This window comes from Oncorhynchus keta, chromosome 15 (assembly GCF_023373465.1).
Source record: "Oncorhynchus keta strain PuntledgeMale-10-30-2019 chromosome 15, Oket_V2, whole genome shotgun sequence".
Classification (NCBI taxonomy): domain Eukaryota; kingdom Metazoa; phylum Chordata; class Actinopteri; order Salmoniformes; family Salmonidae; genus Oncorhynchus; species Oncorhynchus keta.
In genome coordinates, this window is record NC_068435.1 from 33,674,807 (window position 1) to 33,694,914 (window position 20,108).

Consider the following 20,108-nt stretch of genomic DNA (forward strand, 5'->3'; position numbering starts at 1 on the left):
CTCAGATCATCGCGTGGCCAATATTCATAAACCTGACACAACTATCAACAATAGTTGAGGTTAATCAAAGAGGGAGGGAGAATTTGTTTTTTTCTTCTCAGTGGTCTCCGTTTGAAGTTTGTCCCTGTTCGTCTGCCATGAACAGTACCTGAATGAGGACTAGAGAAAGAACAAAGCATGCCCCACCCTGTACCTTCAGTTTGCCATGATTCAATCAAAGACTCTGTAGAGGAGGCATCAAAGGTAAGATGTTAACCTGTTCCACCTTGGGCTAGATCATTTGTTGGAATGTAATAGCATGTCGGTGCACAGACTGAGGAGGGCAGAGAGACCCCGTGCCAATTGAAAGCCTGTGGCATCAAAGGTACCTACTGCCTTCAACAACATTGATGCCAAATGATTTGTAACCAACCCTCATTCAAGCCTCCGTCCGACTGACAGGGTGAATGTGAGTGTGTCTGGACACACACACACACACACACACACACACACACACACACACACACACACACACACACACACACACACACACACACACACACACACACACACACACACACACACACACACACACACACACACACACACACAGAGAGAGAGAGAGAGATGCTGACAGAGCCAACACGCTCACAACATATCACTAAGGTGGTCTGGGGATGGGCTGACTGGGGTATGGGTCTGTGTTGCTACTGACAACTTTCCTGGAGGTGTTGTGTTTCCTTGGTGTGTATGTATGTCTATCAGTGATATAATAAAGCCAGAAGCTATAGATTATTCCAAATTCTTTTTGGATTGTGATTATTGTTTGTGTATATATATATATATATATATATATATATATTTCATATTTTTATATATTTCAGTTGAGAACAAATTCTTATTTACAATGATGGCCTACACCGGACAAACCCGGACGGCGCTGGGCCAATTGTGTAGCCTTAGTACATCTGGTATGTCATCTTGGTAATTGTACAGTGCACTTTGATGGAATTAGTGTGGTTTCTAAAACAATCCAAATAGTTGCGGAAGTGCAGAAAATACACCTCCAATCATCTGACAGAAGTTGAATCAGGGATTTCTTCCCAACATGTCATCCAGCCAGTGTACTTTGTGGAATCAACAGCACCATAACTCTTTGTTATCAAGAGAGGGCTTCTCTCTCTCACCTGTATTCTCCCAATCCCCATGAGTTCTGTTGCTTGATGCATTTTTCCCACTTTGTATGTGTGTGTGTTGTTCCAGAGCGGAGCACACCTGTCTACCTCAAGGCTAAATAGGCCACGGTGAGCAGCCTCTCATTGCTGGCTGGAACTGCGGCTCCGCGAGTAGTAATGCATTAGAGGGCTTGTCATTTTGCTTTATTGAAGCCCTCTGACAACCCATTAGACACTTAGCAGGGTCAGAGGTGTCAACCTGCTCTGACTGATAGACAGAGGGTGGCTGGAGGGAGGGATGGACAGATTATGACAGAGACGAATTGGTCTGCTCCCTAAGTCAACGACCAGCTCCTACCCTGGGGCACCTCGGCACACAATCGGGAGAGCTGGACATACTTTGTATCACATTTTATTCCACTATTTTGGCACGGAAAAATGGAAAACAAGGTCATACAATACTTACAGTGTTACAAAACGTTAGACAGGGCAGTGTAACGTGGCCTTACATTCCTGTTTTTTTTGTTTGTTATCCTTTATAATTGCGTCTCAAAAGAAGGACAGCAAATTAAAAAGGAATGCAAACATATTTGCAATTGTGTGTGTGTGTGTTTTTTTCAATCTATTTAAGAGTGAAAATGAGCAACTAATTAGCATATGATTTCAGGTATGACAAGAGGCCGTGTGTGTGCTGCACGGTCCGGACCACCAAACTGCAGACAATTTAGATGAAACTGAATCGGATGGAAATAATGGCACAAAGCAGAGTCTAAAGTCTCAAATCCTTGTTAAGACCCTCCATCTTTCAAACTAAACTGGATCACACCGAGAATCTCTTATTCTTTTATCCTGTCTAGATCCTCTAATCCTCTAGCCATTTTCCGTCCCTTTCTCCTTTCTCATTTCAAAACGAGCCACTGTTTGGTTGTCCGGCACTGGAACGTTGAGAATTTGTCCCCTCTTCCATGAAAAGAAAAGTAACTATATTGAAGAGAAAAAAAAGGGAAAGGAGAGGAACAGCTCGGCAGAGCTAAGAATGCAACTGGATCTGTTTAAGTGTGATAATGAGGTGTTTTCTCTGCTCGGAGCTTGTATTGACATGGAGACTAATGATTTCCACACATTAAAACACCGAGGGAATAATGTGGAGGGTTGGGAAGGACAACACACAATGATTACACTTGTAGACAAGCCAAGATGCTCAGCTACTACTATATTGCTTGATATGAGACAAGAAGTCAGTCAATAGCAGACTGACCCATACACTTCCAGGACATAAACATTTAAATTCCAATTTTAAATAGGGCAAAAAGTTTATTTGAAAAAAAAAATATATATAAAAATGATGACCATTTCAATTACTTTCTAAACAGAAAATATGCAACTGACGAATAGTTAACTTAGCAGTGATGTCATGATGTCAGAACCGGCAATGGTGGAAAGACAATCAGTGATAATGGGACATTGAGAAGAGATGAGAGAAATAGAAAAGGAAGACTCTTTTTGGTTATGTACCTCCCTCCATTCTTAGATTTTCCAATATGAGAAATAATGCAATCTATGTTAACCCCTCCCCCCCTCCTCAATGGGGACTGCGGAGGGGGGCCACCCCGATGGGCACGGGAGGGGTGAGGGGGGTGGGGGGTGGGAGTGGAGGAGCACCCCAATAAAAACAGCACTAAAATGCAATTACAGCGCTGTGAAGAATGGGACTTGTCAGTAATTTGCTGGCTAAAACCAAGGAGATTGCAGGTCTGGGGCAGCTTGGAATTCTGAGCCTGTGTGGGAAAAGCAGTGGGAAGGCAGGCAGCGCCCTTTGTGAGGTAATTACTGGAACTAGCAGAGGCCAGCGCCAGTCCCTGCTAATGATAACCCCTCTACTGGGGGACTCCCCATGCTAGTCACCTTGTCATTGATACACCCTATCGGGGACACACACGCATAGACACATGCACACACATTTTATGCACAGTCGTAAGGACAGTCGTGCACGCTCACATGCACGCTCCCACACACAATCAGTGTTGACGACATTTTAAAACATTAATTGACATAAATCCTGCTGTAGTATTGTAAGTAGTCTCGTATGGTGATTTAGAGCACAGACAATGTCTATATTTAGTTGTGTTTTACGCAGTGTATTTTTTGTAACTGATTGGTTTACAGATGTGGGATCTTAATTTGAGCCTGTTCGGTAGAGCAGGAAAATAATCCTGCAGCAACAGAACGTGTGAATGATTATGTGGATAATAATTAATAGACATTTTTGTACATGTTTATACATTTTCTGTTAGGGCAATTCAAGTCGGAATTTTCAAATTGGAAATTACAAACTTTACATGACTATTAAAAACTTGAATACACTAAAACTTTGCATTTCCTGCTTTGCCTGAAAATGATCATCAACAAAAGAGATCCTACATCTGAACCTGTCCAGTTATTACAGATGCAAGTGATCTTAATAGGAAACGTCTCTGCCATGAGCTGCAGTACAGGGTCCTTGTTCAATGAATGACTGAAAACATGAATGAACCCATGTTGTCCCACATTGATAAGATCAACTGAGAGGAAATCCATGCACAGGGTTGGGTAGGTTACTTTATACATGTAATACATTATAGTTACTAGTTGCCTTTCCAAAATTGTAATCAGTAACGTAACTTCTGGATTATCCAAACTCAGTACTGTAATCTGATTAGTTTCCCCTTAAAAGGCATTAGAAGAAGACGAAAAGGATCCATCCAACGCATTTGGTGTTTCATCATATTGGTCTCTGACTTGTGGTCAGACAAACTTAAACTTGCACCTTTTTTTCAATGCTGAATTCAATGTCATTGAGAAAACAGAATGGTGTTTTTTTTTTGCAAACATCCTTTCTAAATTAAGTAATGATCTCATTTTTCAAAAGTATCTGTAATCTGATTACAATATTTTTGCTGGTGACATGCTGTAACTGACTGCAGTAAAAAAAAAATGTAATCAGATTACATGTAATCAGTTGATCCCCAACCCTGTCCATGCAAGTCATACCTGTTGAAATGCTTCAGGTTAGGGGGTGAAAAGGTAACTGATCATGTCTGCTCCCACATCCCTGCCCTGCATCCTACGTTGGTCCTAGCTGACCTTTTGTCAACCCCCCCCACACACATACATATACACACACATACACCAGCCTCCAGACTGCCTTTACAGTAGCACACACACACACCCATAAACGCACACACATCTCACATCATTAGCATCCCCCCTGCTATTATCCTCCACATTTGTAAAGTACAAAGGTGGCAAAATTCCTTTGTTCACAACAAGCACTTCAAAAGAAAGAAGAATGGTCTACAGGTGCCACAGTTCTCCTGATTGTTGCTCTCATCTGGAGAAAGCCAGGGGATAGCCCCAACCAGCTCATTCAGGGCAGGTGACACACTTCTCATGTTTCCCCTTCATGGCTGTAAAATACTAAATTGGCTCGGGCCGTGATTGCCACAACTAAAGCTATAAGATATTTCACAGCAACAGAACAGAGGCATTTGTATCAGCAACTGAGTCCCCATCCAGTAAAAAGTTACCATATAAACCTAAATATATGAAGATACTTCTATAATATTTCGACCCTGGGCACAGTCTAGATTTAATGGTGGAATGTGATTGTGTTGATTGTTTATCGTAAAGTACTGTTAACTCTCAGTAATCAGGTTTGTGTGAGAAGCAACACATGTCTACGTTTAACCTAAGGGAAGTGTTTGAAATCACATCTTTGACTTGGTGCAACTGGATATATATATATATATATATATATATATATATATATATATATATATATATATTGCTTGCAAGTGATAATCTTTTGCACTTCTGTATTCTAAAGACATTTACTGTAGGCCTCAATAATACTCACACCTCAATCTAGCATAATCAACATAGTTTACCTAACAAGTGTAGAATAATGAGTTAGTCTATAATCATGCCGTCGTGTCACTCATTGCTTTGCTCCAAGCTGGTGTGTGGAAGTTCAGTGAATGTGGAGCAATATTGCACTGGATCTGAAACACACAGGCACATCAAAAGATATACTTCACAGCCCTAACCACAACAAAGTGTCCACACATTCAAGTAGCTTGCTCTGTACATCTATCATTGTGGCAGATGTTTGGGAGGTATGATATACCAATAGTACTTTGACTGCCACATTCTTTCCCGACATGCTGATCAATGTCAGGAATTGGTCCCGTTTCTATGTAATGCCATCAGCAAGGGTTCAAATCTAATCTCGTTAGGTAGAAGTGTTGATGTGATTCTATCTGAGGCCCCATTCCCACTAGGGGATCCAGAGTGGCACAGCGGTCTAAAGGCACTGCGTCGCTAGTGCTAGAAGTGTCACTACAGACCCTGGTTTGATCTCAGGCTGTATCACAGTTAAATAATATATATATAAAACAGGATATATAAAGGTGACTCTGAGGAGCAGGGTGGCGGAAAGTGACTTTTCAATTCACACGACATCCTTGTCTTACCTTTCATTGTGGCTGGCGACAGTGACATTTTTGGTCCACAGCTGAAATAGCCACGAGCCAGTAAGGACAAACTGTTCCACAATAACCAGGTTTTCATCTTAACCTTTTGTGAAAGTAAAGTATATGTGGGTAAAAAAAAAATGTAATGACAGGCCTGATAGAAACATTTTTCTGTTAGCTTTCAAAATGATGAGAAACCAAGATATGCTAGACAAGGTGGGATGGTTTTGTGTCATGAAATTAATTATGCAGGAAATGTTGGTGGAAAAGCTTTTATGAGCAAATGTTGATATAATCATGCGATGGATGACATGTTGTGTGGTCCTCCCACTATGAGTCGTCAGAAAACACATGCAGTTAGTTTATTAGGCTACAGATGGAATAAATGATGATGAACTTCACAGAGTGGTGAAAGTGCAAGGTGATGAGCTTGATGCTACTTCCAATAAATATTCTGGTGTCAGGATCAAACGATGCTTGGCCGATATTTGACAAATAACAATAATCTCGCTCTTTTTTTCAATAATAATTTCGTAATGTGGGCTATAAATAAGCTCTAGCAAAGAGTGCTATCGCACACACCCTATATAAGTCCCCCCAAAATTGTGGGAAAACCATCAGTTGAAAATGTGTTTTTAACCCATTTAACTTCTATTCTTTATTCTGTCCGTGGGAATATAACCGTAAAATGTATTTCTATGTGCAGTACGTCACCACGCAAAGACTTAAATCTGCAACAAGTCATTTTGATGGAAACACATCTCAAGTGGGAAAATGCGCGTATTGTTTTTACAATATTTTTACAATATATATTTTACAATATTCGCATGAAAATCTGTCGCCAATTGGATGGAAACTTAGCTAATGACAGAAGGTTTTCTGGAAAACAAATTACACTTTTGAATGAAACAACCAAACTATATCACACTATTGAATAATGCAACAACTCACAAGCAGGTACAGTACGTGCAGACAATTAAAGGGTTTCTTTTCCTGTCTGAAGGCCACACTCATTACATCAAGACAAAAGCAGAGTTACTATAACAGCAAGTCTTCATCTAGTAATATTAACCTATCAAACACGAACGATTAACCCTCTAAAAGTACCTGTCAACATTACAACAAACCAGGCTTCATTTGTATCAATATCATGCAAATCATTACATGTGGTAAAAGCAAATTGCAGCTGAAAACATGGGTTTAAGTGAAATCACCCCAAGGAGCTGTTTTATGTGGAAGCTCATTCTCCCCACCAAAATAATACAATAACATAAAATACCTCATGATTTGTCAACTACCAGTCTGTATTTCAGTCTGATCAACTGTAGCCTACTGATAACAACCACAGCTGCAGGTAGCCTACTCTAATTCCATCTGGGCCTGGCCAGGGGAAACATACCATCATGTTTTTATAACCTAAGCTATGCATTTATAGCCTAGAATAGGCCCATTTATTTGTGATCTGAGAAAATGTACATTTGACCAAATTTGGTGTACATTCCCTCTACAATAACAACACAATAGTGATGACATACAGTATGAGTACCATTTTAACTGCTGATGCAAAGGCCTACATGATGTGACCCTGCAAACAGCAAGCGCTGTTTGTTTTTGTCAAAACCCAGTTGTTGTCTCTTTGTCTGTGTAAATTTGTTCAGGAGTAAAACAAACTAACAACATATGACCTGATCATAGCCCATATACATTTTATTTATATATATATATATATATATTTTACAGCTGATTTAATACTATGTCATATGCTACAACTAAGGTCCGGAGGCAGGAAAAATTCTGGGCCCCAGGAAAACAATTCCCCCCACCACCCCAGGACCTGTGGCGCCACCTCTGAAATCACCACACATTGTTACAAATGAAAAAACATATCCTGTTTGTATGATCTACATCTGACATGTTTTTTGGTGGTGGGGCTGAGCTTCCATGGTTTTACGTGGATTATTGCAGCTGGTAGCTACTGCGACAATTTCAGATTGCAACAGCCTGTTACTGCAATTTCAGGTAAAAACTCATTAAAATAAGTCTCAAGTATTGGGAAAATGTCAATACATTTCAGCTGTTTCAAAAAACTTTGCTCTGCTATTACCATTTATACGGTAGGAGTGTTGGCTCAACCAGACAATACTGTTTACACTATGTCACTTCAAGGGGGGCAATTGTTAGCTAGTGGCATGCGCTTCCGCCATAGCAAGTATGCAAGTTTACATTTGAGTTATATGTGTTGCAGACGGTATTTTTACAAAAAGTATAATAAGTGTGAAGAGGCTCTTAGATGATCAAATCAACATTTCTTTGACACTCTTATGAATTATAAGTGCACTAGGTGTCACGCCCTGACCGTAGATTGCTTTGTATGTTTCTATTTTTTGTTTGGTCAGGGTGTGATGTGGGTGGGCATTCTATGTTTGTATGTCTAGGTTTTGTATTTCTATGTTTTGGCCGGTTATGGTTCTCAATCAGGGACAGCTGTCTTTCGTTGTCTCTGATTGAGAACCATACTTAGGTAGCCTGTTTTCCCACTGTTAATTGTGGGTGGTTATTTTCTGTTTAGTGTTGGTTGCACCTTGCAGAACTGTTTCGGCTATTATTTTGTTATTTTGTATTCAGTGTTCAGTCAGTTAAGCTAATGAAGATGAACACGTACCTCGCTGCATTTTGGTCCAATGACTCCTCTTCTTCTTCCGACGAAAGCCGTGACACTAGGATACTAGCTATTACATACAGTATGTAGCCGTGGAGGCTCCTCAGAGGAGGATCATCCTCCTCAGTGAAATTTCATTTAAAATAAATTGTGAAACACTAAATTGTGAAACACTTTTATCCTTTTTAGATAAAACTATACTAAATATACTCACATGTCACCAAATAATTGATTAAAACACACTGTTTTGCAATGAAGGTCTATAGTAACTTCAACAGCACTCTCTGGGGTAGCACCATGGTGTAGCCAGAGGACAGCTAGCTTCTGTCCTCCTCTGGGTATATTGACTTCAATACAAAGATGAGATGAGCTTTCTGTGTTTGACTTTGTGAATTTTGAGATGTCTGAGTTGAACTTCATGGAGAAACTTACGATGGTGCTGCTGTAATGGAATGTATCTGCTATTTGTATTTACAGCTAAGTCCCCTCCTGTTCCCTGATTAAGAGGTAATGACCACTCCACTCCACTACCAGTGTCAAATCTCTCCTGACATGAACTGAAGCCACGTCTCATGTGTCCACTCATTCACTGGCACATTGAAGGTTTCCCCTCCACGCACTGTGAGCATCCGTATCAGTTTTCTCTCATTCCTGTATGTAGAGTCAATCACATACACAATCACGTTATTACACACCAATGATTTTACTCCTTGCTTGGACTAATTCCTTCTTAGATCTTTTGTCTAACTGTGTAGTGTCTCGTGGTATTGAATTTTTGTCTTCCCAGTCAAATCCTGTTCTGGTATCATTTATGATGAGCCTGTCCTGCACTGAATCCTATGACCACCTCAACCACCTGTCCTGGACTGAAGTCAAGCCCCTGAATACCTCAACTCACGCCTCATACCCTCATTCAATCTCTGCTGTGATCCCTTTCCAACACTGTGTAAGTAGCCCTCTCATTCCCACTCCCCATAATATTGTACTATAAATGTCTTTATTAAATGCTTTAGGTTAAAATAATTCGTCTTTGACGATTCTTTAAACACTTTTTCTTCTCCGTGCGTTCCCGCGCCAATACTTTGGGTCTCCCATCCTCCTCAATTTTTCAAGTCACCAGCCTCCACTGATGTACAGTGTTAACAAAACAATAAATACAAAATTGTCAAAAGCCATAGCCATCGACCACCCTCCCCAGGCCAACCACAACAACAATAACAACATTTCAATGTGATCTGTATGCAAATATGACATTAAGGAATCCATGCTACATTGTTTGGACATCAAAAGGTTTTAAGAAAAGTGAGACAAGGCCTGGGACTGTTGAAAGTAAAGTGTGACTTTAGACAGTGGGAGTGTTTCGCATCATGCTACTTGTAGAGGACAGGCTTTGTGTCAGACGACCACAGCACCCCAACCACTATATATCATGCCCAAGTCTACCTACCCCTCCAGAATACCACAGCTTTATTGAAATGCATGGGATGGGGACGGGACTCCCTCTATTGTGAATCCCTGGCTTTTCTCGCTCTCTCTCTCTCTGTATCCGACAACAGCAAAAACAGGAAATCAAATCAGGTGGAGGGCACTGATTGCAATTAGGACCATTGTCTCCCATTTATATGGTTATTGGGATTTGCCACTTGAGGGTCTAGCCGTGTCAAAGTTCTCACAGTCAGGATGCCAGCTCTCATAGCTGGAGCCGCTGTATCCTCCTCTGGCAACTATCTGCTAACAAGGTACGTCTCACGTGGGTGACAATGCAGTTAGGTGACTCTGGTGGAAGAGAAGGGAGGGAAGGGCCCATTTCCCCCCTCGGTGTTGCTGAAGGGGAGTTTCTGTCCATCCTCTGATCTCTATGTTGTTTGGTTGTTTCATGTTTTGTATTAGGTTTTCGGGTCCTTTTCAGTCAATGTGAAAAGTGGAAGGATCAAAGTGTGTGGAATGATTGAGCTATACTGGTCTGGACTGTAAGTAAATCTACTCCGTCACTAGCTGCAAAACTGCTATCGTCTTGAGGGGGTACACACAAGTGAATGGTACGAGACAAACAACGGTGCTTTCTTGAATCTTCATGAACTGCCATCAGTCCTTCATTAATGTATTGCTGGACCCCCAGGCCCATGAAGAACTTATGAATGACAGCCAGCTATACAGTTTGAGTTAGGAGACAAATGAATCCACATGAATAAGAACAGAAAGGAATAGGTATCATAGTTGCCTGGCTATATTGTAGCCATTCCTCTCAGAGGGGGGTTGTGTATCAATCTTATTATTTTATAATGGGGTTAGATAGCACTGAGCCCTGGCCTCTGGTGGTGACATTGTTGTGGGTATGAAAGAGTATCAGGGGTCCGGTCGGGGCTTCGGGGCTGAGCTGGAGCACTGGTGGGCTCTATTCATCAGATCACCCTCTCTAATCTATCTACCCCCAGATCAGATCAGTGCTCTCTCCTCCCAAAGCGCTCTCTCTCTCTCTCTCTGCCTCTCTCCCTCTCTCTGCCGCTCTCTTTTTCTCTCTCTCCTGTGAAAAGCCAAGGATAACGACAGCATTGTCCCTCCGCTTGTGGACTTTTCCCAGATTCTAATTGTACCAACTCATCCGGATTTTAATCTCTGGCATTTGAAGCATTCAGCTTTATTAATTTGTTTTGTGTTGTCTATAGTCTCCCCCATCAGCAGGAGATGACCATGGATGATACAATGACCTTCAGGCATATGAAAGGGCATCTCAGGGGATTAGGTCCATTCAGTCTCAATGTACTTTTGTCTGCCTGTTGAGATAGTTATTGTGAAGGACCCACTGAGGCTGGCTGCATTTGTCTGTCCAACCAGTCAGTGCATCGATGCAGTGAGGCATCTTATCCATCTTATCCCATTTACAAGTCAACAGGTAGTTTGGCAGTTGGCATGCCAAAAGGCAGTGTTGTGCAAAGCCTGGGGGGGGGGGGGTTCTCACTTTGACCAGGTAAGACACAGCTGAGGAGGAAGAGAGAATCTTCTACCATTGTTAGAAATTAGAAATTAAGGTTTACCATGATCGCCCTTTCACTAAACCCTCCCTGAATGCTTTAAAAAATAACAAGTGACCCTCTCCTGTACCCCAACTAATAAAGGGTAGCTCTCCAGGAACAGGGTTGGGGAGCCCTGGACCAGAGCCTTAGCGATGTTATTCTTCCTGTAGGCATTTAAGGGCAAATTAGCCATTTTGATAGTGTGCAGGGCTGCTTGCCAGAAGGTTGTGGGTTCATAGACCACCACAGACAAGAGCAGGGGCGAAAAGATCTCCTTTGCATTGGATGAATCTATTATCGTATTTGCGGGTCGGAGAAAAATGCAATTCTACATGTCTGGAGACCTTAGCAGAATCTTTTTTTAATAACACACAAATTACCAAAATGACCGTCTTAGAATGGGCAGATAGGCCTATACATTCATCTTATCACATTTTTCCAAATCTATAGTGTCTTCAGAAAGTATTCACACCCCTTGACTTTTTCCACATTTCGTTGTGTTACAGCCTGAATTTAAAATGGTTTAAATTGAGATTTTCTGTCACTGGCCTACACAAAATACTCCATAATGTCAAGGTGTTTTTCATATTTGTTTTACAGATGAACTCAAAATAAAAAGCTGAAATGTCTTGAGGTAATTCGTTTTCAACCCCTTTGTTATGGCAAGCCTAAATATGTTCAAGAGTAAAAATGTGTTTAACAAGTTGCATAATAAGTTGCATGGAAACACTGTGTGCAATAATAGTGTTTAACATGATTTTTGAATGACTACCTCATCTCCGGACCCCACACCTACAATTATCTGTAAGGTCCCTCAGTCAAGCAGTGAATTCAAACACAGATTCAACCACAAAGACGGAGGTTTTCCAGTGTCATGCAAAGGAGGGCACGTATTGGTAGATGGGTAAAAAACAAAACTGACATTGAATATCCCGTTCAACATGGTGAAATTATTCATTACACTTTGGATGGTGTATAAATACATCCAGCCACTACAAAGATACAGGCGTCCTGCCGAACTTAGGTGCCGCAGAAGAAGGAAACCTCTCAGGGATTTCACCATGAAGCCAATGATGACAGTTACAGAGTTTAATGGTTGTGATAGGAGAAAACTGAGGATGAATCAACATTGTAGTTACTCCACAAAATTGAGCTAATTGACAGAGTGAAAAGAAGGATGGTGTGCAGAATAAAACATATTCCAAAACATGCATCCTGTTTGCAACAAGGCACTAACGTAATACTACAAAAAATAGGCAATGCAATAAACGTTTTGGCCTGAATATAAAGCGTTATGTGTTGTATTGGATTTTCACCAAACATTACTGAGAACCACTCTCCATATTTTGAAGCATAGTGGTGGCTGCATTGTGTTATGGGTATGCTTGTAATCATTAAGGACTGGGGAGTTTCAGGTGTCAGAGTCGTGTGTATAGGTGTCAGGGAAGTCAGGTGCAGGAGAATCAAACTGAGTGTAATGGAGTTATTTAATAACAGACTAAAACATAACTCCAATACTAAATGTAACAAATGAACCAAAGTGGGTACGAGGACCCGATCGCGCACCAAATACAACACAACACTGAAATAACAAACAATCTCTGACAAAGACATGAGAGGAAACAGAGGGTTAAATACACAACAGGTAATGAATGGGATTGAAGCCAGGTGTGTAGGAAGACAAGACAAAACCAATGGAAAATGAAAAATGGATCAATGATGGCTAGAAGACCGGTGACGTCGACCGCTAAACACCGCCCGAACAAGAAGAGGCTTCGACTTCGGCAGAAGTTATGACATCAGGATAAAAAATAAGCGTAAGCAAAATCCTAGAGGAAAACCTTCTTCAGTCTGCTTTCCACCAGACACTGGGAGATTAAATCACCTTTCAGCAGGACAATAACCTAAAACACAAGGCCAAATCTTAACTGGAGTTGCTTACAAAGAAGACAGTAAAAATGGTTTCTAGCCATGACCAACAATCAATTTGACAGAGTTTGAACAATTCTGAAAAAAATGATGGCCAAATATTGTACAATCCAGGTGTGCAAAGCTCTTATAGACTTACCCAGAAAGACTCACAGCTGTAATATACTGCCAAATGTGATTCTAACATGTATTGACTCAGGGGTGTGAATATTTATGTAAATTAGATATTGCTGCATTTCATCTTCAATAAATGTGCAAGAAGCCAAGAGGAATGAATACTTTCTGGAGGCACTGTAAATCAGCATGTCTTGTTTGCAACAAAACTGTCGCTATTTGCAAATCATTAAATCAGAGATGTCATGATGAATCTAAGCGCAGACATCAGCTCACCGTCTATTTTTGATTTACATTTGGTTGAGTTGTCAGCTGATGTGAAATAAATGTGAAATCAACACAACATACCAGCATATTATTGGATTTTAGGTTAAAAGGTATGTGTAAAAATATGAAATTCCCTTACATTGATTACTTTTTGGACATTAAAATCAAATGTTATTTGTCACATGCGCCGAATACAACATGCGCCGAATACAAATGATTACTTAAGAGCCCTTAACTACAATGCAGTTTTACGAAAAATAAGTGCTAGGAAAGTATTTACTAAAATAAACTGAAGTTTTAAAAAATACACACATATGTATATATATATATACTATATATATATATATATATATATATATATATATATATACATATGTGTGTATTTTTTAAAACTTCAGTTTATTTTAGTAAATACTATATATATATATAAAATAGAAAAACAACAAATTATTAAAGAGCAACAATAAAATAACAGTAACAAGGCGGGAACCGGTACAGGTGAGAGGTGAATGAGAGGGGGCACAGGTTAGTCGAGGTAATTAAGGTAATATGAACATGTAGGTAAAGTGACTATGCATAGATAATAAACAGAGAGTAGCAGCAGGGTAAAAATGGGGGTGAGGGTGTACCGCTTGCCGTGCGATACCAGAGAGAACAGTCTATAACTAGGGTAGCTGGAGTCTTTGGCAATTTTTAGGGCCTTCCTCGTCCTCTCCTCCTCACCTTCCTGGCATAGAGGTTCTAGATGGCAGGAAGCATGGCCCCAGTGGTGTACTGTACAATCTGTTTTCCACATTGATTTAATGGCATCACATTGAATTATATTTATGAAATGACGTGTAGGGGTCTACTAAGCTACCATATACATTTTTTTAAAGATGGTCATACCAAAGATCCTTTCGATATTTGATATTGAATTTTATGACCCCTGTAGGTAAAAAAAATGTTTTTTAAAATGATTTGATGAAACATTGAATTTGGCCTTACTGCTCTTAGCCCATAGAAACACATTGAATAACACATTCATACAAGCTAAAACAGATAGTCAAAATATTTATCAAAAGGAAGTATGGTTTCAGGTGTCTGAAATGTATCTGACAGATATTGGAAAGCATCAGGATGGGTTTTTTTCATGCGTAACCTTTGTCCCAAAAAATCCTATTAATTTTCATACATTTTTTACCGGCTATTGCCGGGTTACCTTGAGGTGAGTCCTGTGAAGCTTGTGGGTGTCTTAGAGCAAAATAGATAACACTTTTGTGAGAGTCTTAGCTTTAGAGAATAGTTTCTGGTCCAAACCGTTCGGTCACTACAGACGTTTTCGTGAGAAGGCAGATTTTCGGGGTGTCTCCCGGTCTGACAAACACCGCTGTCGCCGACATCGGCGGATGCAGTGGATTAAGCCCATGCAAAAAAACTGGGTTAGCAACTGGGTCCTAGATATCCTGACGGGCCGACCCCAGGTGGTGACCGTAGGCAACAACACCTCCTCCACGCTGATCCTCAACATGGGGGCCCCCCAGGGGTGTGTTCTTGGCCCCCTTTTGTACTCCCTGGTCACCCATGACTGCGTGGCCACGCACGACTCCAACTCAATCATGCTGACGACACGACAGTGGTAGGCCTGATTACCAACAACGGCTTATTTAGGTTTAGTTGTCACCTAATTGTGTATCACTGCACTTTAAATACTTAAAAGCACAACACAGTTCAAATGGGAATACAATGACATATATTTTGTTAATGTATACAACAACTGAATGTACACATCTAATAACAACCAAATTACCTGAATTGCAGTTGAGTACATGGTGCACGTGATCAATGCTGTTCAAGATTCTGGGCAGATTATTAAAGCAATGGTGAAGAACCACACAGACCTGCGATGTTGAACATGCATACTTTCAATGATTACATAAGATGACATTATAGTTACAGTAGCCCCCAAATGTCGCCATGGATATGTTGCTCATTTTACTTCAGTTTGTAACCTTAACCAAACTGTGTTTGGTTGACAACGCAACCAAATATCAACATGTGGCCATTCCATGCAGTCAAATGACCAAATCGCCCTCTAGTGGCCTCATGGTTGGAATGTTATTAATATTTTTCATAATTTCATAATTAACCCCCGCCAAAAAAATAATACGCTGAAAATCCGGTGTTTCTATGTCAAACAGTTTTGTTATATTTTAGTATTCTGTGATGTATATGAAGTGTAATTTTGGGATGCAAAGTCCAGATTGAATTCATTTCAACTCTTTATCTGACACGGTACAGGTGTCTGCTTTTTTTTGAGCCCATAACCATGTGCGTGGGTTGTATACTCGTGTTTCAAAGTAAAGACTACCAAGAAACCCTCTGTGTGACTCTCATTTAGCCCACTGCAGTAGTTCAAGGAGATGTGTATATACACAGGGCTTGGATAGCTCCATCTGTGCCACCGGCTTAATCCCACTCTTTAACTTAAATGTTTAGTTGAGTTGGAGATGTGAATCCAACATATCATTTGTTAACTTGTTGTCTAGTTAACAGGCTATTTGCTGCATTTCAAACGTGATATTGAATTGTGCTTGGTTGTCAACGCGACCAAAGATTTGGAGTCAAAAGGTGCAAAGTTATGGGCAAAGACACAAAACATCCACATCAACGTCTCGATCAAATAACATGGTCAACAACCAGTTTTTGTGCAGAATTAATTGACCATCCTTACAAACCACAATGTACATTATTTTTTCATAGTTTGGTCATCTAGGTTTGTACCTGTAGACTTTGCATCACCATGAAGAAAAACAATGACCAATAAAGTAATTGAGTACTTTGAGACACCAAGTGGTTTGTGATAATGTGGATAAGTTTATAGAGCATGGCCTTTGCAATGCTAGGTTGTGGGTTCAAATCCCAGAAGGAACCAGTAAGGAAATGTGTGCACTCACTGTAAATTACTCTGGATAAGAGCATCTATGGAAAATAAGTAAATAGACCATTTCAGTTTTCACATAGAAATAAGTTGCATTTGCAAAGTATTTAAAGAAACTGGAAAACATATATCAAGCAACTATTTTTATATTCCACAAGTATTATTAGATTCACTTTTTTTGTTGAGTCTGATAATTATCAGACTCAAGTTACATATGCTGGTAAACACTCAAATACATTTGGTTAACATTTTTTCACAAAGTAGTGCACTGGGCCTTTAGTAGTCCAGTATTAGAGAACTGATATAGATGCCTTCAGCTCTGTCCATTTAAAAAAAAAAAATCCAAATTGATCAATCTTCTCCTCTCTCCAAAGTTTGGAATTTTTTCTGTATCTCTATGCTCAATGCTGCAATATAGTGAATGAAAAAAACAGTATTCTGGAGACCTGTCTGGTTGTTTTTGTAATGCCAGATGCATCCATCCTCCACATGGTAAGATTTTAGGTGAGAAAGAAAACAGTGTGATCTGTTTTTAACAGCCAGATGTCTTTTTGTTTGTTTATTTTGTCACAACTTCCGCCCGAAGTCGGCGGTCGTCGTCACCGGCCTACTAGCCGCCACCAATCCCTTTTTCGTTGTCTGTTTGTTTTGTCTTATTAGTTTCACCTTTGTCCTGTTGTATGTGCTTGATGGGCCTCCTTATTTAAAGTACATGTAACCGCCCTTGTTTTGTGCAGGATTGAATTTGTGTTACGTGTGTGTGTTAGGTAGAGGTGTTCGTATTCTGGACCTGAGCACCCTGTGTTTTGGGTGGTCCATATTATTGTCCGCGCCCTGTGTCGTGTGCTTGTTGTTTTGTGGCACATTAAAGTGCATCCTTTTCCCTGTGGAACTCTCTGCTCTCTGCTCCTGACTCCTCCCTCACCCACCTAGTCCCGCGTGACATATTTTCTCTGTCTTTATAGGTGTCATCAGTCAAGCATGATTTCACCTCTACATGAGTCAACGTCATTTTTAGGAATGGGGTGGTGACAGGACTGCCTTCATTGTTCTTACCTGCCTTCACTGTTCTTACCTGCCTTCACTGTTCTTACCTATATCTACAGTGAGGACTATATATAGTCTCTAGAACTACACGGAACCAAAATATAAACGCAACATGCAACAATTTTAAAGATTTTACGGAGTTACAGTTCATGTAAGAAAATCAGGCAATTGAAATAAATTCAGTAGGCCCTAATCTATGGATTTCACGACTGGGAATACAGATATGCTGTCTTCTCTGTATCACGGAGGCGCTCCGCACCGCTAAAGCTAACTCTCTCTCCTCTGCTCTCATCCTTCTAGACCTATCGGCTGCCTTCGATACTGTGAACCATCAGATCCTCCTCTCCACCCTCTCCGAGTTGGGCATCTCCGGTGCGGCCCACGCTTGGATTGCGTCCTACCTGACAGGTCGCTCCTACCAGGTGGCGTGGCGAGAATCTGTCTCCTCACCACGCGCTCTCACCACTGGTGTCCCCCAGGGCTCTGTTCTAGGCCCTCTCCTATTCTCGCTATACACCAAGTCACTTGGCTCTGTCATAACCTCACATGGTCTCTCCTATCATTGCTATGCAGACGACACACAATTAATCTTCTCCTTTCCTCCTTCTGATGACCAGGTGGTGAATCGCATCTCTGCATGTCTGGCAGACATATCAGTGTGGATGACGGATCACCACCTCAAGCTGAACCTCGACAAGACGGAGCTGCTCTTCCTCCCGGGGAAGGACTGCCCGTTCCATGATCTCGCCATCACGGTTGACAACTCCATTGTGTCCTCCTCCCAGAGCGCTAAGAACCTTGGCGTGATCCTGGACAACACTCTGTCGTTCTCAACTAACATCAAGGCGGTAGCCCGTTCCTGTAGGTTCATGCTCTACAACATCCGCAGAGTACGACCCTGCCTCACACAGGAAGCGGCGCAGGTCCTAATCCAGGCACTTGTCATCTCCCGTCTGGATTACTGCAACTCGCTGTTGGCTGGGCTCCCTGCCTGTGCCATTAAACCCCTACAACTCATCCAGAACGCCGCAGCCCGTCTGGTGTTCAACCTTCCCAAGTTCTCACCCCGCTCCTCCGCTCTCTCCACTGGCTTCCAGTTGAAGCTCGCATCCGCTACAAGACCATGGTGCTTGCCTACGGAGCTGTGAGGGGAACGGCACCTCAGTACCTCCAGGCTCTGATCAGTCCCTACACCCAAACAAGGGCACTGCGTTCATCCACCTCTGGCCTGCTCGCCTCCCTACCACTGAGGAAGTACAGTTCCCGCTCAGCCCAGTCAAAACTGTTCGCTGCTCTGGCTCCCCAATGGTGGAACACACTCCCTCACGACGCCAGGACAGCGGAGTCAATCACCACCTTCCGGAGACACCTGAAACCCCACCTCTTTAAGGAATACCTAGGATAGGATAAAGTAATCCCCCCCCCTTAAAAGATTTAGATGCACTATTGTAAAGTGGCTGTTCCACTGGATGTCATAAGGTGAATGCACCAATTTGTAAGTCGCTCTGGATAAGAGCGTCTGCTAAATGACTTAAATGTAATGTAAATGTAAATATGCATCTGTTGGTCACAGATACCTTTTAAAAAAAGGTAGGGGCGTGGATCAGAAAACCTGATCAGAAAGCACCATTTGCATCATGCAGCACAACACATCTTCTTTGTATAGAGTTGATCAGGCTGTTTGTTGATTGTGGCCTGTGGAACGTTGTCCCGCTCTTCTTCAATGGCTGTGCGAAGTTGCTGGATATTGACGGGAATTGGAACACGTTGTCGTACACAGCTATCCAGAGCATCCCAGACATGGTCACTAGGTGACATGTCTGGTGACTATGCAGGTCATGGAAGAACTGGTATATTTTTAGCTTCCAGGAATTGTGTACAGATCCTTATGACATGGAGCCATGCATTATCATGCTGAAACATGAAGTGATGGCGGCAGAACAATGGCACGACAATGGGCCTCAGGATCTCGTCACAGTATCTCTGTATATTCAAATTGCCATCGGTAAAATGCAATTGTGTTCATTGTTCATGGCTTATGTCTACCTATACCATAACCCCAACCCCACCATGGGGAACTCGGTTCACAACGTCAGTAAATCGTTGCTCACATGACGCCATGGAAGAGGAGTGGGACAATATTCTACAGGCCACAATCAACAAACAGCCTGATCAACTCTATGAAAAGAGGATGTGTCGTGCTGTCTGCTATCTGCCCTGTACAGATGAAACCGGGATTCATCCATGTAGAGCACACTTCTACCGCATGCCACTGGCCATCGAATGTGAGCATTTGCCCACTGAAGTCGGTTACGATGCCGAACTACGGTCAGGTCAAGATCTAGTGAGGATGACGAGCATGCAGATGAGTTTCCCTGAGACGGTTTCTGACAGTTTGTGCAAGACAATATTTGGTTGTGCAGACAATCTTTGGTTGTGCAAACCCACAGTTTCAACAGCTGTCTGGGTGGCTGGTCTCAGAGAATCCCGCAA